The sequence below is a fragment of the Oncorhynchus keta genome, chromosome 7, assembly GCF_023373465.1.
Source record: "Oncorhynchus keta strain PuntledgeMale-10-30-2019 chromosome 7, Oket_V2, whole genome shotgun sequence".
NCBI classification, from domain to species: domain Eukaryota; kingdom Metazoa; phylum Chordata; class Actinopteri; order Salmoniformes; family Salmonidae; genus Oncorhynchus; species Oncorhynchus keta.
The window spans coordinates 42,264,186-42,286,103 of record NC_068427.1 but is presented as its reverse complement, the minus strand read 5'-3'; the positions used below and the strand labels follow the sequence as shown (position 1 = coordinate 42,286,103).

Sequence of the window (21,918 nt, the reverse complement as noted above, 5' to 3'; positions counted from 1 at the left end):
TCTATACTCTGTTTAGTAGTTATCCTTCACTGCAGTCTGAAATGTATTCCGATGCAAGATCTCGAATGAGGTTTTAGTCATGTAAGGTAGGCCAACTAAAGAGGCACATTCGGGAAGCTCAAGTTAGTATATGTTACGTTTGGTATGTTTACATAAGACATGGTTACTTGAGGTAAAAACAAAAGCAGGGTGGTTGTTCAGGTGAACGTCTCTAAACTGCAAAGGTTGTGTGTTCGAATCTCATCAGGGACAGTTATAGCTAATTAGCAACTAGTTTTAGCTCCTTTGCAACTATTTAGCAGGTTAGCTAACCCTTCCCCCTAGCCAGACTGACAGGTTGAATGGACCCCTTATTAGCATTGGGGACATCAGAGGCCCCCTCATTCATAGGAAACCCACTAGAGGGAAGCATTGGGTTGAGTGATTAGCTTTCAAAGGATCATATTTATTGAATAAGAAGCTGGTGCACACCCAGAGGAATGTTTTTTGTGTAGAGGTGCTGACTAACTCTGAATAAACTGCAAGGTATTTTTTTTTTAAATAGCTGAACATATATAAACTCCCAGTAATTTATTGTGTAAAACATCAACGTTTCGACATCACTGTGCCTTAAAGGATCATATTGGACCATCAATTATATTTTACACAGAAATATCTTATGTGGTGATGAGTTAAATTAGGGGACTAGGTGTATAACATTTTCAAAGTAATATCATCAATGGCAATCACTTATTGTAACGTTTATCAATATGATTTCACTACTGCTCCCAAAATTGCATTGGTGTCATGTTCGGGATGCAAGCACGTGATAAGCTGCAACATCAGCATCCCCATCTCTTGGGTGGATTTAGATGGGATTGACTGGACAGCATCAGCGCCACGAGCTTCAAATTGGTGGATGCTGGTTATGTTGCAAGGCGCCATTGGTGGATACGGGAATACTGGAAGTCTGAAGCAAATATTTGACCACGAAAATGGAAACTTTAACTCAAATCCATAACAGACCATTCATTAATCAAGCTATTTTTTTTCAACTTGAATTCAGCCTACCACCAATTGTTGAATTGACAGGAATGGACGCTCGAGATTGAATTTCAGCAAACCACATTGGAAAGGAGTGGTTAACGTCACCTCTTCGAAGAAACCTGGTGTAAACTTCACGATACGCAGAGAAAGTTATTTGGGATATCTGGTGGGATATAACGTAGTACTGTGGACATGGCGGATGCTGCTGAGTGCGGTGTGAAAGTGATGTTCCGATTCAGGCCCTTCAACCAACAGAGGAGACAAATACATTCCGATATTCAAGGGCGAAGATACGGTGGTAATAACGGTGAGCAAAACGATTTGATAGACCCAATGTTCATTGTGTAGTCTACAAACAAAGCCATGGTGCACAGGTGCTTATATTCACTCACAAATTCAGTTTGGCAAAACAAACGGTGATGTGTAACTTGATCACGGACATGGGTGGGGCCTAAATGGGCAATTGTTTGGAATAATAATGGTGTAAACGCCAAAAAGGGACCGATATTTATATAAATATGTCCTTAACTCTGCTATCAATGGAAGCAAATCCAGTAATGTACTGCGGTCCAGTGAGCTGACACTCATCCGTGTTTTCTCCTGAATTGCGTGCGCGAATACTCAACACTTGACGTTATCGCGTGTTTTCTGGTGGGGAAACTGAGTTGGATGCGCTCTCATGCACAGATAAAGACGTCAGCTACAAAACAATTCCAAGCAAATTGTTTGAATCACGCCTATTCAATCTTCCATAATCAAAATTGTACCAAATAATGTATTTCATTTTCGCGCCTTCTCAAAAAATACTTTGATATCCTGGGAAGAGTGAGGCTGCAGAGGCTGCCATAGCCTGACCGTGGTAGTGTTTAACAAATGTTCAGTTGTTTACATTCATGTCATACAAACAAACAAACAAACAAACAAACAAACAAACAAACACACACACACACACACACACAACTTCACAGCAATATCTACTTGACACACACACACACTCCAACACAAACACTCACTTCATAATTTGCTCACACAAGCATATGGTTGCACATGGCCTGACCAGTGTTTGCCTTTGCCCAGGGGAAGGTTGGGGGTATGGTTGCATATGGCCTGACCAGTGTTTGCCTACTCCCACGGAAGGTTGGGGGTATGTTTGCACTGACCAGTGTTTGCTCCAACACAAACACTCCAGTGTTTGCTTCATAAGGTTTGCTTGCACACACCAGTGTTTGCCTTTGCCCAGGGAAGGTTGGGGGTATGGTTGCACATGGCCTGACCAGTGTTTGCCTTTGCCCAGGGGAAGGTTGGGGGTATGGTTGCATATGGCCTGATCAGTGTTTGCCTTTGCCCAGGGGACGGTTGGGGGTATGGTTGCACATGGCCTGACCAGTGTTTGCCTTTGCCCAGGGGAAGGTTGGGGGTATGGTTGCATACCCCCACACCTTCTACACCACCTCCGACACTTGTTGGATGTGGCAGGGCTTGCAAACTATTACAGACTACAAAGGGAAGCACAGCCCTGAATGCATGGATCATTTGTAAAGTGGGGGAAGTGGGAAGTGTTAGGTAACCCACTCAAACACGCACACACACACACACAGACACACACACTTAGGCCGAGTCTAGTTCTTACTGTCTGTTCCACTAATTCAGATAGATACATAAATGAGATATTCACTAGAAGTCTAGAGTATCATGTAAAATAAAGCAATGCACCATGTAATCCTCTTATTCTTGCTCCTACAATTAGAGGTATTGATGTGCAGTATCATTTTAATTTTGTAACCTACAGTAGTCTAATTGCTTATCAGAAAGAAGATGATGATTTCATTGATATAATTGCAAAGCCTCAAACAGCTTCACACCGGTCGCAAATTAAATGAGAAATAAAAAGAACATGAATGTTTTAACATATACTGTATACATTATATTGAACTGAATGAATTATTCATTTGTATGTGTTATAGTTTAAAATACATTATTGTAAACATTGACATGAGACTACAATGTGTAGGCTATTGAGGGGATAGACTTTCTTCAGTGTTAAAGCGAACTAGTTCAGCCCTGTTCCAGTTCTGTTCTAGTCTGTGTGTTTTATAGGGGTGAAATAGTGCTGTGTCTTTCTTTACTATTGATAAATGTTCCCTCTAAGCAGAGGCAGGAGCACAGTCTCTTGGGTAATTCTGTCTCTGTGACGATGGAGGCTGGAGGTAATTAGAAATGATTGACAGGGGAGTAGAAGGTCACTGGCTGGAATCATCATCAACAATTACAAACACACAGATGTACAGTTGCTGCATGTGCTCTTACACTAGCTATCCCTGACCTAGAGCAGGACAGTGTATGGCTGGTCACATGCTGTACAGGTGTACATCTGACCCGTTTTCTCCCACAGCAACACATGAACTCTCCCTCTCTGCATCAGGTTTGCCAAAGGAGCATGTTGTCTTTACTTTCCCTAGGTGATGCAGAGAAGGTTAATTCTGCTGAAAGACATTCCTAGTCAGGCAGTCTTCCACCATAGTGGATGTCCACAGCACACAATGAGAGCATGTTGATTTGTATGTATGTAACCAGTGTCTGTATACAGCCTCTCTACTGTATATAGCCTCACTACTGTTATTTTTCACTGTCTTTTTACAGTTGTTTTTATTTCTTTACTTACCTATTGTTCACCTAATACATTTTTCTCACTATTGGTTAGAGCCTGTAAGTAAGCATTTCACTGTAAGGTTGTATTCTGCGCACGTGACAAATAAACTTTGATTTAATAATGAATCCTTCATGTGGGATGGAAACCTCTCCAGTAGAGCGAAGGTCTGTTCCTTTGGGACAACATCTATTATTGACAAAATGGCATCTTGACCGTGTATGTGTGTGTTTGCGTGTGCTTGCTGCGTGTGTGTGTGTGTGTTTACACATCATTTATTGAGATTGTGGGATATAGTGTATGTGTGTGTGTTCACACATCATTTATTGAGATTGTGGGATATAGTGTATGTGTGTGTGTTCACACATCATTTATTGAGATTGTGGGATATAGTGTATGTGTGTGTGTTCACACATCATTTATTGAGATTGTGGGATATAGTGTGGTCACATTTGTAAATCCGGCATATTTCTGCCATACTGCTGTGGGTTTCCTATTTGTCTTTCAAGCTAGGCTGAAGTAATGCTTACATGTCAATTAGAACACATGGGGTGTATTGACCTGAGGTGCCTTTATAGGAGATGTGGCATGGTACTAGTTCATTCTATATTGAACACGTTCTCTTACAAAGGCATTGGAATGGTTGAGAGTGACAACCTTGTCTCTTTGGAGGTTGGAATGGTTGAGAGTGACAACCTTGTCTCTTTGGAGGTTGGTATGACTGAGAGTGACAACCTTGTCTCTTTGGAGGTTGGAATGGTTGAGAGTGACAACTTTGTCTCTTTGGAGGTTGGAATGGTTGAGAGTGACAACCTTGTCTCTTTGGAGGTTGGAATGATTGAGAGTGACAACCTTGTCTCTTTGGAGGTTGGAATGGTTGAGAGTGACAACCTTGTCTCTTTGGAGGTTGGAATGGTTGAGAGTGACAACCTTGTCTCTTTGGAGGTTGGAATGGTTGAGAGTGACAACCTTGTCTCTTTGGAGGTTGGAATGATTGAGAGTGACAACCTTGTCTCTTTGGAGGTTGGAATGATTGAGAGTGACAACCTTGTCTCTTTGGAGGTTGGTATGACTGAGAGTGACAACCTTGTCTCTTTGGAGGTTGGAATGATTGAGTGACAACCTTGTCTCTTTGGAGGTTGGAATGATTGAGAGTGACAACCTTGTCTCTTTGGAGGTTGGAATGATTGAGAGTGACAACCTTGTCTCTTTGGAGGTTGGAATGATTGAGAGTGACAACCTTGTCTCTTTGGAGGTTGGAATGATTGAGAGTGACAACCTTGTCTCTTTGGAGGTTGGAATGATTGAGAGTGACAACCTTGTCTCTTTGGAGGTTGGAATGATTGAGAGTGACAACCTTGTCTCTTTGGAGGTTGGAATGGTTGAGAGTGACAACCTTGTCTCTTTGGAGGTTGGTATGACTGGAGGACAACCTTGGAATGACTGAGAGTGACAACCTTGTCTCTTTGGAGGTTGGAATGATTGAGAGTGACAACCTTGTCTCTTTGGAGGTTGGAATGATTGAGAGTGACAACCTTGTCTCTTTGGAGGTTGGAATGGTTGAGAGTGACAACCTTGTCTCTTTGGAGGTTGGAATGATTGAGAGTGACAACCTTGTCTCTTTGACAGTTGGAATGATTGAGTGACAACCTTGTTGGAGGTTGGAATGGTTGAGAGTGACAACCTTGTCTCTTTGGAGGTTGGTATGACTGAGAGTGACAACCTTGTCTCTTTGGAGGTTGGAATGATTGAGAGTGACAACCTTGTCTCTTTGGAGGTTGGAATGATTGAGAGTGACAACCTTGTATCTTTGGAGGTTGGAATGATTGAGAGTGACAACCTTGTCTCTTTGACAGTTGGAATGATTGAGTGACAACCTTGTCTCTTTGGAGGTTGGAATGATTGAGAGTGACAACCTTGTCTCTTTGGAGTTTGGAATGATTGAGAGTGACAACCTTGTCTCTTTGACAGTTAGAATGATTGAGTGACAACCTTGTGTCTTTGACAGTTGTCACTCTTCCCCTCTCTACCCCCCTCTCTCTCTCTCCCAGAACACAAAGCAGTACCTTAACAATGCTGAGAAGATCTTGGTCTTGACTGAACAAGAGATTGAGACACAGCAGACAGCCTTCCTGTCACAGAGAGGAAGAGAGGGGGGGGGGGTAGAGAGGGGAAGAGTGAGAGAGCAAGAGGGGGGGTGGTAGAGGGGGAAGAGTGAGAGAGCAAGAGGGGGGTAGTGAGAGAGCAAGAGGGAGAGGGGGGAGGGGAAGAGTGAGAGAGCAAGAGGGGGGGGTAGAGGGGGAAGAGTGAGAGAGCAAGAGGGGGGGGGTAGAGGGGGAAGAGTGAGCGAGCAAGAGGGGGAAGAGGGAGAGCAAGAGGGAGAGGGGGTAGAGAGAGGGAAGAGGGAGGGGGTAGCAAGAGTGGGAGCAAGAGGGAGAGGGGGAAGGGGAGAGTGAGAGAGCATGAGGGGGTAGAGGGGGTAGAGTGAGAGAGGAAGAGGGAGGGGGGGTAGAGGGGGGAAGAGTGAGAGAGCAAGAGGGAGAGGGGGTAGAGAGGGGAAGAGTGAGAGAGGAAGGGAAACAGAGAGAGAGAGGGTGGGTAGGTAGATAGGGGAAGAGTGAGAGGGGGGTAGAGAGGGGAAGAGTGAGAGAGGGATGGGGGTAGAGAGGGGAAGAGTGAGAGAGCAAGAGAGAGAGATGGGGGTAGAGAGGGAAGAGGAGAGGGGAAGAGTAGAGAGGGAGAAGAGTAAGAGTAAAAGAGCAAGGGAAACAGAGAGACAGAGAGAGAGCAAGAGAGAGAGATGGGGAGGGGGGTAGAGAGGGGAAGAGTGGGAGAGGAAGAGGGGGGGTAGTGGGGGAAGAGTGAGAGAGCAAGAGGGAGAGGGGGGTAGAGAGGGGAAGAGTGAGAGAGGAAGGGAAACAGAGAGAGAGATGGGTGGGTAGGTAGATAGGGGAAGAGTGAGAGGGGGGGTAGAGAGGGGAAGAGTGAGAGAGGGAGAGGGGGCTAGAGAGGGGAAGAGTGAGAGAGAGAGATGGGGGTAGAGAGGGGAAGAGTGAGAGAGCAAGAGAGAGAGATGGGGGTAGAGATGGGGAAAGAGTGAGAGGGGGTAGAGAGGGGAAGAGTGAGAGAGGGAGAGGGGGGTAGAGAGGGGAAGAGTGAGAGAGGGAGAGGGGGGTAGAGAGGGGAAGAGTAAGAGAGCAAGGGAAACAGAGAGAGAGCAAGAGAGAGAGATGGGGAGGGGGGTAGAGTGGGAGAGGTAGGGAAACTGAGAGAGAGCAAGAGAGAGAGATGGGGAGGGGGGTAGAGTGGGAGAGGTAGGGAAACTGAGAGAGAGCAAGAGAGAGAGATGGGGAGGGGCTAGAGAGGGGAAGAGTGGGAGAGGATGGGAAACAGAGAGAGAGAGGGAGAAGTCTGCATCACTCAACAGCTGGCCGACATCCAATCAGCACAAGACTCTCCCTTTGGGAGTCAGTTTCTGTGGCGACCGGGTCCTTGTTAGAACAACAGCTTTCTCTCTCTCTCCCACTGTTGGGGTCCTTGACCCCTTGCCTACGCTACGCTATAAAAGAAAAGTTGCTCCTCTGTCAGAAAGCTGGTCCAGAACAAAGTACTTTTATGGATCAATGTTGTGGATCAGTGTTGTAGTTACAGATGGAGTTTGAGACTCATAAATAAACAACATTGTACAACAATGGCCCCTGAAACCATGGTACATAAAGAGCCCAACATCAACAGACAGTAATGTGAAGTTGAGGACCAGCACTAAATACTGGGGTCTGTGAACTTTCAATTCCATGTGGTACTGTTAAACTGTATGGAACACTGGCCTCCCCAGAGTGTCGGTAGACAGGAGGAGAGCGTTCTGAACTCATTAAGACATTTTACTCTCTTATCTGGGTCGCGTGACAGCACAGCTCAAATAAGTGTTTCATCACAGTAAAGCAGCCCTGACGTTTCAATTGGCTCCCTGGCTGTAGCCGGCCACGGGGGAATTAGGGGTAGTAGTGTACGGTGTAGTCTTCACAAACCACTGCAACACACAGTGGAGAATGTGAAAGCCGGCACACCAGCCAGTCTCTTCCTACAGGCATAAGTTATTCTGTGGCATTCTACTGTATTTAATTTCAGTCAGTTTTTAGGATGAGTTGTCTCCAGCTGTCCAACATCTTATTTGTTTGTCATTCTGTTTACCGACTTTGTATTAATTTAAACTACTATGCTGACAAACAACATAAACTAGACTAGAGTATGTTAGCATTCTAGCTACATGGTCACTGCTGGAAAGTATTCAGGCCCCTTCTCCTTTTGTTACGCTACAGCCTTATTCTAAAATGGATCAAATAAAAACGTTTTCTACATACAATACCCCATAATGACATCACAATACCCCATAATGACATCACAATACCCCATAATGACATCACAATACCCCATAATGACATCACGATACCCCATAATGACAAAGTGCCAACAGGTTTTTAGAAATGTTTGCAAATGTATTAAATATAAAAAACAGAAATACCTTATCTACATAGGTATTCAGACACTTTGCTATGAGACTCGAAATTCAGCTAAGATGCATCCTGTTTCCATTGATTATACTTGAGATTTTTCTACAGCTTGATCTCGCCATCACGGTTGACAACTCCATTGTGTCCTCCTCCCAGAGCGCTAAGAACCTTGGCGTGATCCTGGACAACACCCTGTCGTTCTCAACTAACATCAAGGCGGTAGCCCGTTCCTGTAGGTTCATGCTCTACAACATCCGCAGAGTACGACCCTGCCTCACACAGGAAGCGGCGCAGGTCCTAATCCAGGCACTTGTCATCTCCCGTCTGGATTACTGCAACTCACTGTTGGCTGGGCTCCCTGCCTGTGCCATTAAACCCCTACAACTCATCCAGAACGCCGCAGCCCGTCTGGTGTTCAACCTTCCCAAGTTCTCTCACGTCACCCCGCTCCTCCGCTCTCTCCACTGGCTTCCAGTTGAAGCTCGCATCCGCTACAAGACCATGGTGCTTGCCTACGGAGCTGTGAGGGGAACGGCACCTCAGTACCTCCAGGCTCTGATCAGTCCCTACACCCAAACAAGGGCACTGCGTTCATCCACCTCTGGCCTGCTCGCCTCCCTACCACTGAGGAAGTACAGTTCCCGCTCAGCCCAGTCAAAACTGTTCGCTGCTCTGGCTCCCCAATGGTGGAACACACTCCCTCACGACGCCAGGACAGCGGAGTCAACCTTCCGGAGACACCTGAAACCTCACCTCTTTAAGGAATACCTAGGATAGGATAAAGTAACCCCCCTTAAAAGATTTAGATGCACTATTGTAAAGTGGCTGTTCCACTGGATGTCATAAGGTGAATGCACCAATTTGTAAGTCGCTCTGGATAAGAGCGTCTGCTAAATGACTTAAATGTAAATGTAAATGTTGATTGAAGTCCACCTGTGGTAAATTCAGTGGATTGGATATGATTTGGAAAGGCACACACCTGTCTATATAAAGGTCCCACAGTTGACAGTGCATGTCAGAGCAAAAACCAAGCCATGAGGTCGAAGGAATTGTCTCTCGAGCTCCGAGGCAGGATTGTGTCGAGGCACAGATCTGGGGAAGGGTACCAACAAATTCTGCAGCATTGAAGGTCTCCAAGAACACCGTGGCCTCCATCATTCTTAAATGAAAGAAGTTTGGAACCACCAAGACTCTTACTAGAGCTGGCTGCCCGGCCAAACTGAGCATTTGGGGGAGAAGGTCCTTGGTCAGGGAGGTGACCAAGAACCCAATGGTCTAGAGTTCCTCTGTGGAAATTGGAAAACCTTCCAGAAGGACAACCATCTCTGCAAAATTCCACCAATCAGGCCTTTATGGTAGAGTGGCCAGACGGAAGCCACTCCTCCGTAAAAGGCCCATGACAGCCTGCTTTGAGTTTGCCCAAAGGACTCTCAGACCATGAGAAACAAGATTCTCTGGTCTGATGAAACCAAGATTGAACTCTTTGGCCTGAATGCCAAGGGTCACGTCTGGAGGAAACATGGGACTATCTCTACGGTGAAGCATGGTGGAGGCAGCATCATGCTGTGGGGATGTGGGAGACTAGTCAGGATCGAGGGAAAGATGAACGGAGCAAAGTACAGAGAGATCCTTGACGAAAACCTTCTCCAGACCACTCAGGACCTCAGGCTGGGGGGGAGGTTCACCTTCCAACAGGACAACGACCCTAAGCACACAGCCAAGACAATGCAGGAGTGGCTTCGGGACAAATCTCTGAATGTCCTTGAGTGGACCAGCCAGAGCCCGGACGTGAACCTTATCAAACATCTCTGGAGAGACCTGAAAATAGCTGAGCAGCGATGCTCCCTATCCAACCTGACAGAGCTTGAGAGGATCTGCAGAGAAGAAATGGAGAAACTCCCCAAATACAGATGTGCCAAGCTTGAAGTATCATACCCAAGAATACTCGGTGCTGTAATCGCTTCCAAAGGGGCTTCAACAAAGTACTGAGTAAAGGGTCTGAATACTTATGTAAATTTGATATTTCGGCTTTATTTATTTTTGAATTTGCCCACATTTAAAAAAAATGTTTTTGCTTCGTCATTATGGAGTATTGTGTGTAGATTGATGAGGGGGGGAAAGTCAAGTGGTCTGAATACTTTCCAAATACTTATTCAAGGGCTTTGATTAACATGACTCAGGAGGATAGCTAGAACACTGTTGCTAGTAGTTTCATCAAGCAACAGTGTTCTAGCTATCCTCCAGAGTCCCCAGTTTCATCAAGCAACGGTGTTTCTAGCTATCCACCAGTCCCCAGTTTCATCAAGCAACAGTGTTTCTAGCTAGTGTTCTAGCTAACAGTGTTCTAGCTACTGAAGGATAGCTGATGAAACTGTGGACTGGAGGATAGCTAGAACCCTGTTGCTTGATGTTACTTGATGAAACTGGGGACTGGAGGATAGCTAGAACCCTGTTGCTTGATGTTGCTTGATGAAACTGGGGACTGGAGGATAGCTAGAACCCTGTTGCTTGATGTTGCTTGATGAAACTGGGGACTGGAGGATAGCTAGAAACACCGTTGCTTGATGAAACTGGGGACTGTGGAGGATAGCTAGAAACACCGTTGCTTGACGGGGAAAATGCATATGACCTTCAGTTGAAAGAATCCCAGCCCCACCTCACCCCATCAAAGCCCCAGGGTGAGTAAACCCACTCTTAGCCAGGAAGAACCTCTCATTATACGATCCATCAATCAATTCTGCTGCTTTTCAATTCATCTCCTTTGTTAAACAAAGGTAATTACATGGGTTTGAAATCAGTCTGACCGAATGCCAACTGTCCCAGATATGTTTTTTTAGATGAGACTAGCAGGACAAGAACAAAGTGGGAAGCAATAGTTCACTCCTACAGCAGTATAGAGTAGTGCCTGGTGGTGGTCTGTCTCCAAGAGGCATGAGAGACACATACACAACTACACACACCAACATGCACAACTACACACACATGCACAACTACACGCACACATAAATACACTCGCTTGCTATGGAAGAGGAGGGAGAGTATTTCTGACTGTGGCACTTCTGGCTCCCCATGCACACATTCACACAGGCATTCAATGACATTTCACAAACACATATGGACATCCACATGAACTGTACATCCTACACAGAAGTTCTAAAACACTCATAACCCGCCATCTCAAAGTAGAGGAGTGACTGACTTCATCACTACTTGTATTTGTGAGAGGTATTGACATGTTGAAAGCACTGAGCTGCCTGTTTAAACGACATAGCACACAGCTCAGACACCCATGCATACCCCACAAGACATGCCACCAGAGGTCTCTTCACAGTCCCCAAGTCCAGAACAGACTATGGGAGGCACACAGTAATATATAGAGCCATGACTATACATCAGGTAACAGATGCAAGCAGTAAAATTAGATTTAAAAAACGGATAAAAAATACACCTTATGGAACAGCAGGGACTGTGAAGCAAAACTAACATAGACAGAGACATGCATACACACACATTATAACATATGCACTATACACACACGTGCACATGGATTTTGTGTTGTAGATATGTGGTAGTGGAGCAGGGGCCCGAGGGCACACACTTTGTGTGCTTTGAAAATTGTATAACTGCCTTAATTTTGCTGTACCCCAGGAAGAATAGCTGCTGCCTTGGCTAATGAGGATCCATAATAAATACAAATACAAATCTTGTCTTGAAAATGTCTCCTCTCCATCCTTTGTTTTCCTGTGTAACTGTTTGTGGGCCTGCTTCATTCAAGCCCATCCCAGGATGCTATTAGCAGAAAAATATGTGGTTGTCTCTGTCTCCAAAGTAACCTCCAGGCCCACAGTGTAAGGAGACAGGTGATCTGTCCTATACTAAGTGAATAATCAGACAGGCGTACTGTTGTGACAGGATAACTGATCTGAGGTCTGTTTAGAGTTGCTGCGGCTGTACCTCGGAGCAGGAGGAGACTGGTTTAGTGTGACACCTCCTAGACAGACAGAATCACTGATCTGAGGTCCGTTTAGAGTTGCTCCGGCTGTACCTCAGAGCAGGAGGAGACTGGTTTAGTGTGACACCTCCTAGACAGACAGAATCACTGATCTGAGGTCCGTTTAGAGTTGCTCCGGCTGTACCTCAGAGCAGGAGGAGACTGGTTTAGTGTGACACCTCCTAGACAGACAGAATAACTGATCTGAGGTCCGTTTAGAGTTGCTCCGCCTGTACCTCAGAGCAGGAGGAGACTGGTTTAGTGTGACACCTCCTAGACAGACAGAATAACTGATCTGAGGTCCGTTTAGAGTTGCTCCGGCTGTACCTCAGAGCAGGAGGAGACTGGTTTAGTGTGACACCTCCTAGACAGACAGAATCACTGATCTGAGGTCCGTTTAGAGTTGCTCCGGCTGTACCTCAGAGCAGGAGGAGACTGGTTTAGTGTGACACCTTCTAGACACACTGACTCTGAAAGAGATCTGGAGGAAACAAGGTCACCACAGTCATGGAACCTTGCTTGATGTAATACGGACTCTATTTTCTCACCTTGTCAGATTGTCAGACCCTGCTTGCAGTCAAAAGATTCAACAGTGAGAACGTGTCTGAGGTGGAAAATGTTTAGTCTTTATTCACGTCATTACGTTCAGTTCTGTTGATGAAAATAACTGACAACGGTTCCTCAGGAATGGACTAACGGTGAAATTAGACCATTGACAGTTGCTTTATTTCGTCCCTTGCAGAGTAAGCATTGTGTTTGACCGAGTCCTGCCACCCAACACAACCCAGGAGCAAGTCTACGATGCCTGTGCCAAGCAGATCGTCAAAGGTCAGAGACACTCTGTCCTGCAGTCTCTTTATCTGACCTCTTCTCCTCCTCACCGTCATCATCATCATCATTTCATCATCATATCAACTCAGTTCCAGAGCTATTATGAAAGACGTAACCCCAGTGTCTGCATTTTGTAGATGGAACAATCTTTGCCTATGGCCAGACCTCATCAGGAAAGATCCACACCATGGAGGTAAGTCAGAAGGACATTTTGATGCCTCATTGGGATTTGTGCTAGAACCAAAGAGATTATTTTAGAGATTAGATTAAGGATAGCAGACGTTAGGCTACTGTATGACCATTAGCAGCTCATTTGATGGAGTTTTACAAGCCAGTACAAAGGTGAGGCTCATGGAACATAAAACCGTTTAAAGAGGAGCCAGAGATACAGACTAAAATCAGGTTTACCTTTTGGCCTTGCTGCCTGCATCTGTAGGTGATCTAGTGACCCATTGGCTGAGCTGGTAGTGACTGGAGTTTAAAGGAATAGTTCATGCAAAATCTATATTTGGATTAGATTAACCTTACCTTGATTTGTGTCTGAAGGCCCATGGTGACAGAATCTACAATAATCCATGATGTACTTCTGTCTACAGCCTGGAGTTGGCATACTAGCATCGTCAGACTTCATGAATGGCAACAGCCGGACCGATGTTAGCAGAGCTGCACTGCAAGCCGAGACATCAGAAACACTTCAAACTAAGTTTGGTAGTTAGTGGAGTTAGCAGGGATTTTTTTTTTAACAAATAATAAAGGAAATAATTCCTGGAACTTAGTTCCTCAGCACTGAAACTATTACCTCACGTAGCAACAGCACAGGGCATCTGTATGTGTCTTCCATTGATGATGTCCTCCTGGGGCAAGGCACTTAGAGACAGATTGCTTTCCGGATAAACATAGGAACCCGTAAACCATAGGAAGTATCAGAGCATTTAAAATGTTTCATTGCAAAATGACAACATTCTCGCGTGGAAGAAAACCTGGACAGGTTCTTTGTGAGTATTGACTCTACCAAACTTAGTTTGAAGCGTTTTTGCAGAAGTTTTGTCTTGCAGTGCAGGTTTGCGAACATCGGTTCGGCTGTTTCCATTCATTAAATAAAGTACATCATGGATTTGTGTGGATTCTGTCACCATGGGCCTTCAGACACAACTCAAGGTAAGGGTAATTTAACACAAATATATATTTTGCATTAACTATCCCTTTAAGATGATTACCTCAGTCATAATCCTAACATGATTTCAAAAGCGAGTTTTAGACTAAGTTTTAGATTAAACATAGTGTTGCGGAAACATGTTTTTTACAGGCGGATCGAAATTGTGCTGTGGTTACTCAGGCGGCAGACACTTGAGATTGTCAAACATGTTTGCTTCATTTAAGGGAGGTGCCAGTCAGTATGCATATACAATAAATCACCAACAGACTTTTCAGCAAAAATCTCTCTCATGCTTGTGTTGCGGAAGAAAATGTCTGGTTCTCCTTGAATGGGAGCATTCCCAGCAGTCCTTCCCTCCTGCTGTGTCTTCCTTCCTGGCATACCTTGATTTAGGCTGACTGCCTATGTCAGACGGCCTATGCCAGACGGCACGCCAAAATAGCAGCGAGGTGTTACGCCGCCATGATTCACATGATGTGCCACCATGCGATTCCACATACATACAATAGCCTCCTATTCAGCTGCAGCCGTTGCCCTGGAAACAGCACAGAGAGCCTTCAGCAAGCCTCAGGATAAAATTGGAAAACATTTATTCCATTATTCCTCAGCAGCTAATGGAAGGGCGGGGAAGCGATGGTGGCAGTATGATTAGCTTCCACGCTGCCAGCCTGACCAGAATGTAAAACTACCCTTGTTATGTGCTTAATCTATGATGCTATTATACATCTCCCTATCCTCGTCTACCTAGCCAGCATCATATTACCATATGAATGGCAACAGCCCTGAGGCAAATGACAGACTGTGATAGTCCATTACATTTCTATTGTCAAATCAATATCATTTTTATTATGTTTGGGCTGGATTAGGAGAGTTAAGACTGAATGAAATTGAGGTGGGGGATGAGGGGACTAAAGTAGAGGGAGTTCAGGCTGGCAAAGGAGCTTGTAATGAAACCCCTTGAGGTAACATGTATATTTCTCATCAGTAGGAGGACCCGGGCCTTATGAAAGCTAAGAGGGTTAAGGCCTTTGTTTGAGGAGAAATGGTGAGTGCTTTTTCCCTCTGTAATGAACCTGTATTGCTACTTGCCATTTCAACTTTTGGGAATGCTAAGTGTTGTAGTCTATCTTGTTTATTTGATGAGGAGTGTGTTTTTTCCCCCAGGACAAGATACTTGACTCTCAGCAGATGGGTATTATCCCCGTATCAGCAGGGACATCGTTGACCACATCTACCCCATGGACGAGAACCTGGAGTTCCACATCAAGGTAACAGACACACCATGGCCCCTCTGGAACCCTGGCTAGGTTCCACATCAAGGTAACAGACACACCATGGCCCCTCTGGAACCCTGGCTAGGTTCCACATCAAGGTAACAGACACACCATGGCCCCTCTGGAACCCTGGCTAGGTTCCACATCAAGGTAACAGACACACCATGGCCCCTCTGGAACCCTGGCTAGGTTCCACATCAAGGTAACAGACACACCATGGCCCCTCTGGAACCTGGGCTAGGTTCCACATCAAGGTAACAGACACACAATGGCCCCTCTGGAACCCTGGCTAGGTTCCACATCAAGGTAACAGACACACCATGGCCCCTCTGGAACCCTGGCTAGGTTCCACATCAAGGTAACAGACACACCATGGCCCCTCTGGAACCCTGGCTAGGTTCCACATCAAGGTAACAGACACACCATGGCCCCTCTGGAACCTGGGCTAGGTTCCACATCAAGGTAACAGACACACAATGGCCCCATTGGAACCCTGGCTAGGTTCCACATCAAGGTAACAGACACACCATGGCCCCTCTGGAACCCTGGCTAGGTTCCACATCAAGGTAACAGACACACCATGGCCCCTCTGGAACCCTGGCTAGGTTCCACATCAAGGTAACAGACACACCATGGCCCCTCTGGAACCCTGGCTAGGTTCCACATCAAGGTAACAGACACACCATGACCCCTCTGGAACCCTGGCTAGGTTCCACATCAAGGTAACAGACACACCATGGCCCCTCTGGAACCTGGGCTAGGTTCCACATCAAGGTAACATACACACCATGCCCCCTCTGGAACCCTGACTAGGTTCCACATCAAGGATAACAGACACACCATGGCCCCTCTGGAACCCTGGCTAGGTTCCACATCAAGGTAACAGACACACCATGGCCCCTCTGGAACCCTGGCTAGGTTCCACATCAAGGTAACAGACACACCATGGCCCCTCTGGAACCCTGGCTAGGTTCCACATCAAGGTAACAGACACACAATGGCCCCTCTGGAACCCTGGCTAGGTTCCACATCAAGGTAACAGACACACCATGGCCCCTCTGGAACCCTGGCTAGGTTCCACATCAAGGTAACAGACACACCATGGCCCCTCTGGAACCCTGGCTAGGTTCCACATCAAGGTAACAGACACACCATGGCCCCTCTGGAACCCTGGCTAGGTTCCACATCAAGGTAACAGACACACCATGGCCCCTCTGGAACCCTGGCTAGGTTCCACATCAAGGTAACAGACACACCATGGCCCCTCTGGAACCTGGGCTAGGTTCCACATCAAGGTAACAGACACACAATGGCCCCTCTGGAACCCTGGCTAGGTTCCACATCAAGGTAACAGACACACCATGGCCCCTCTGGAACCCTGGCTAGGTTCCACATCAAGGTAACAGACACACCATGGCCCCTCTGGAACCCTGGCTAGGTTCCACATCAAGGTAACAGACACACCATGACCCCTCTGGAACCCTGGCTAGGTTCCACATCAAGGTAACAGACACACCATGCCCCCTCTGGAACCCTGGCTAGGTTCCACATCAAGGTAACAGACACACCATGGCCCCTCTGGAACCCTGGCTAGGTTCCACATCAAGGTAACAGACACACCATGGCCCCTCTGGAACCCTGGCTAGGTTCCACATCAAGGTAACAGACACACCATGGCCCCTCTGGAACCTGGGCTAGGTTCCACATCAAGGTAACAGACACACCATGGCCCCTCTGGAACCCTGGCGAGGTTCCACATCAAGGTAACAGACAGACAATGGCCCCTCTGGAACCCTGGCGAGGTTCCACATCAAGGTAACAGACACACCATGGCCCCTCTGGAACCCTGGCTAGGTTCCACATCAAGGTAACAGACACACCATGGCCCCTCTGGAACCCTGGCTAGATTCCACATCAAGGTAACAGACACACCATGGCCCCTCTGGAACCCTGGCTAGGTTCCACATCAAGGTAACAGACACACCATGGCCCCTCTGGAACCCTGGCTAGGTTCCACATCAAGGTAACAGACACACCATGGCCCCTCTGGAACCCTGGCTAGGTTCCACATCAAGGATAACAGACACACCATGGCCCCTCTGGAACCCTGGCTAGGTTCCACATCAAGGTAACAGACACACCATGGCCACTCTGGAACCTGGGCTAGGTTCCACATCAAGGTAACAGACACACAATGGCCCCTCTGGAACCTGGTCTAGGTTCCACATCAAGGTAACAGACACACCATGGCCCCTCTGGAACCCTGGCTGGGTTCCACATCAAGGTAACAGACACACAATGGCCCCTGTGGAACCCTGGCTAGGTTCCACATCAAGGTAACAGACACACCATGGCCCCTCTGGAACCCTGGCTAGGTTCCACATCAAGGTAACAGACACACCATGGCCCCTCTGGAACCCTGGCTAGGTTCCACATCAAGGATAACAGACACATCATGGCCCCTCTGGAACCCTGGCTAGGTTCCACATCAAGGTAACAGACACACAATGGCCCCTCTGGAACCCTGGCTAGGTTCCACATCAAGGTTACAGACACACCATGGCCCCTCTGGAACCCTGGCTAGGTTCCACATCAAGGTAACAGACACACCATGGCCCCTCTGGAACCCTGGCTAGGTTCCACATCAATGTAACAGACACACCATGGCCCCTCTGGAACCCTGGCTAGGTGCTCAGTGTCCATGTAATTTAGGCTAGCTTGCCTTCAGAGCAAATAGTCTATGTTAAGATATCATTTAGCAGGATTTGTCAATATATGAGAATGTATATTAAGATGTTATGAAAGTGTATGATCAGTGTATTATGTGTACCATATACAATGTGAATGGAACAGGTGCTGTGGTGGCTGAGGGATAGTCCAGTAGTAACCCAAATGGAAGGTCAATACACAAAAGCCTAGGAACCCGAGTGCTGGTCTGTTAGAATAGTGGGTACTTCACCAAGGACAAGACTGGCACAGGAGTCCTGTTTATTAACGGTTTGTTTATATGCAGTGTGTGATATACATTATATGACCAAAAGGCATTAATATGGAGCTGGTACACGGTTTGCTGCTATGACAGCCTCCACTCTTCTGTGAAGGCTTTCCACTATAAGTTGGAACATTGCTGCTATGACAGCCTCCACTCTTCTGTGAAGGCTTTCCACTATAAGTTGGAACATTGCTGCTATGACAGCCTCCACTCTTCTGTGAAGGCTTTCCACTATAAGTTGGAACATTGCTGATATGACAGCCTCCACTCTTCTGTGAAGGCTTTCCACTATAAGTTGGAACATTGCTGCTATGACAGCCTCCACTCTTCTGTGAAGGCTTTCCACTATAAGTTGGAACATTGCTGCTATGACAGACTCCACTCTTCTGTGAAGGCTTTCCACTATAAGTTGGAACATTGCTGCGGGACTTGCTTCCATTCAGCTATAAGAGCATTAGTATGGTTGGGCACTGATGTTGGGCGATTAGGCCTGACTCGCAGTCGGAGTTCCAATTCATCCCAAAGGTGTTCGATGGGGTTGGGTTGAGGTCAGGGCTCTGTGCAGGCCAGTCAAGTTCTTCCAGACCAATCTCAACAAATCATTTCTGTATGGACCTGGCTTTGTGCAGTGGGGCATTGTCATGCTGAAACAGGAAAGGGCCTTCCCCACAAAGTTGGAAGCACAGAATCATCTAGAATGTCATTGTCTGCTGTGGCTTTAAGAATTCCCTTCACTAGAACTAAGGGGCGTGGCCCGAACCATGAAAAACAGCCCCAGAACATTATTCCTCCTCCACCAAACTTTACAGTTGGCACTATGCATTTGTTCAGGTAGCGTTCTCCTGGCATCTGCCAAACCCATATTTATCCGTCAGAGTGCCAGATGGTGAAGCATGATTCATCACTCCAGAGAACGCGTTTCCACTGCTCCAGAGTTCAATGGCGGCGAGCTTTACACCACTCCAGCCAACACTTGGCATTGCGCATGGTGATCTTAGGCTTGTGTGCGGCTGCTCAGCCATGGAAACCCATTTCATTAATCCCCCGACAAACACATCTTGTTCTGGCGCTGCTTCCAGAGACAGTTTGGAATTCGGTAGTGAGTGTTGCATCCGAGGACAGACCATTTTTAAGCCCTACATGCTTCAGCACTTGGTGGTCCTGTTCTGTGAGCTTGTGTGGCCTACCACTTTGCAGCTGAGCCATTGTTACTCCTAGACATTTCCACATCACAATAACCACACTTACAGTTAACCAGGGCAGCCCTAGCAGGGGAGAAATTTGAAGAAAGGTGGCATCCTATGACGGTTCCACGTTGAAAGGCACTGAGCTCTTCAGTAAGGCCATTATTTTGTCAATGTTTGTCTATGGAGAGCGCATGGCTGTGTGCTCAATTTTATACACCTGTCAGCAACAGGTGTGGCTGAAATAGCCGACACCACTAATTCGAAGTGGTGTCCACATACTTTTGTATATATAGTGTATGTTGTGTCTTTATACATCTCCTACTTTGAAATCTACTTAGACAAAATCAGAGACTTATTGAATGGTGAGTAAAGACTTTCTAGTTTTAATGCTGAAATATGAGGTGGACAATTCTGATTTAAATATTTTCTGCCATTTTTCTTTTTCAGTGTCAAAGACCAACCTGGCGGTGCATGAGGACAAAAACAAGGTGCCCTGTGTTAAGGTGGGTATCCAATCTCTGTTGCTAAAGTGCTATAAACAGAAATTATTTCAATTGTTGATAATATTATTGTTCATTCACTAAGCACAGTAAATAATATTTCTGGTAAATACCCCACTATATTGTGGTTCTGATGCAACATTTACCTCAGCTTCACACACATTCCCACTTTCACACACAGGGCTGTACGGAACGCTTTGTGTCCAGTCCAGAAGAGGTTATGGATGTCATCGATGAGGGAAAGTCCAATCATCACGTGGCTGTTACAAGTAAGTGCTTCTCTTTTCCTCTGGAGTCACACATTTAATGAATAAATACATTTGAAGCCCATTTTCTGTGCTACCACTCAAATGTTGTGTTGCTGTTTATTCGTCCACACAGACATGAATGAGCACAGTTCTTGCAGTCACAGCATCTTCCTGATCAACATCAAGCAGGAGAACAAAGAGATAGAACTGAAGCTGTCAGAACAACTTTACCTGGTGGATCAGGCTGGTAATGAGAAGGTGCGAAGTCTACCTGGCCTGGTGGATCTGGCTGGTAGTGAGAAAGTGAGAAGTCGACTTGGTGGATCTGGCTGGTTGTGAGAAGGTGAGGAGTCTACCTGGTGGATCCTCTCTCTCTCTCTCTCTCTCTCTCTCTCTCTCTCTCTCTCTCTCTCTCTCTCTCTCTCTCTCTCTCTCTCTCTCTCTCTCTCTCTCTCTCTCTCTCTCTCTCTCTCTCTCTCTCAACGGGGTATGGTAGTAGGTGCCAGGTGCACCGGTTTATGTCAAGAACTACAACGCTATTGGGTTTTTCACGCTCAACAGTTTCCCGTGTGTATCAAGAATGGTCCATCACCCAAAAGACATCAAGCCAACTCCACACATCAGTGGGAAGCATTGGAGTCAACATGGGTCAGCATCCCTGTGCAATGCCTCGACACCTTGTAGAGTCCATTCCCAGACGATTTGAGTTTTCAATATTAGGAAGGTTTTCCTAATGTTTGGTATACTCAGTGTGAATAAACTCAGCAAAAAAAGAAACATCCCTTTTTCAGGACCCTGTCTTTCAAAGATATTTCGTAAAAATCCAAATAACTTCACAGATCTTCATTGTAAAGGGGTTAAACACTGTTTCCGATGCTTGTTCAATGAACCATAAACAATTAATGACAAGATTGCAACAACAACTGTCTGAGTTACACCAGGAACGCACAATCCCTCCATCAGTGTTCAGACTGTACGCAATAGGCTGAGAAAGGCTGGACTGATGGCTTGTAGGCCTGTTGTAAGGCAGGTCCTCACCAGACACCACCGGCAACAACGTCGCCTATGGGCACAAACCCACCGTCGCTGGACCAGACAGGGCTGGCAGAAAGTGCTCTTCACTGACGAGTCGCGGTTTTGTCTCACCAGAGGTGATGGTCGGATTCGCTTTTATCGTCGAAGGAATGAGCGTTACACCAAGGCCTGTACTCTGGAGCGGGATCGATTTGGAAGTGGAGGGTCCGTCATGGTCTGGGGCGGTGTGTCACAGCATCATCGGACTGAGCTTGTTGTCATTGCAGGCAATCTCAACGCTGTGCTTTACAGGGAAGACATCCTCCTCCCTCATGTGGTACCCTTTCTGCAGGCTCATCCTGAAATGACCCTCCAGCATGACAATGCCACCAGCAATACTGCTCGTTCTGTGCATGATTTCAAGCAAGACAGGAATGCCAGTGTTCTGCCAAGGCCAGCGAAGAGCCTCAATCCCATTGAGCACGTCTGGGACCTGTTGGTAGCGGAGGGTGAGGGCTAGGGCCGTTCCGGCCAGGCTGGG

The 21,918-nt window shown here is 46.5% G+C and overlaps 1 protein-coding gene and 1 long non-coding RNA gene across 2 annotated transcripts in view; both read left to right on the top strand.

Moving 5' to 3' along the window:
• The first annotated feature begins 862 nt into the window (after positions 1 to 862).
• Positions 863 to 14,157, top strand: LOC118386535 (uncharacterized). The gene is made up of 4 exons (XR_004826250.2): positions 863 to 1,333; positions 12,918 to 13,003; positions 13,144 to 13,199; positions 13,603 to 14,157. It is a non-coding gene; the product is annotated as an uncharacterized LOC118386535 (long non-coding RNA).
• Positions 14,158 to 15,145: 988 nt separating this feature from the next.
• Positions 15,146 to 21,918, top strand: part of LOC118386534 (serine-rich adhesin for platelets-like) — a 42,286-nt gene continuing 35,513 nt past the window's right edge. The window contains exons 1-5 of the mRNA XM_052521806.1: positions 15,146 to 15,207; positions 15,327 to 15,430; positions 20,063 to 20,118; positions 20,297 to 20,384; positions 20,497 to 20,706. The gene's annotated coding sequence lies outside the window, so the exon portion shown is untranslated. The remainder of the gene's footprint in view (positions 15,208 to 15,326; positions 15,431 to 20,062; positions 20,119 to 20,296; positions 20,385 to 20,496; positions 20,707 to 21,918) is intronic.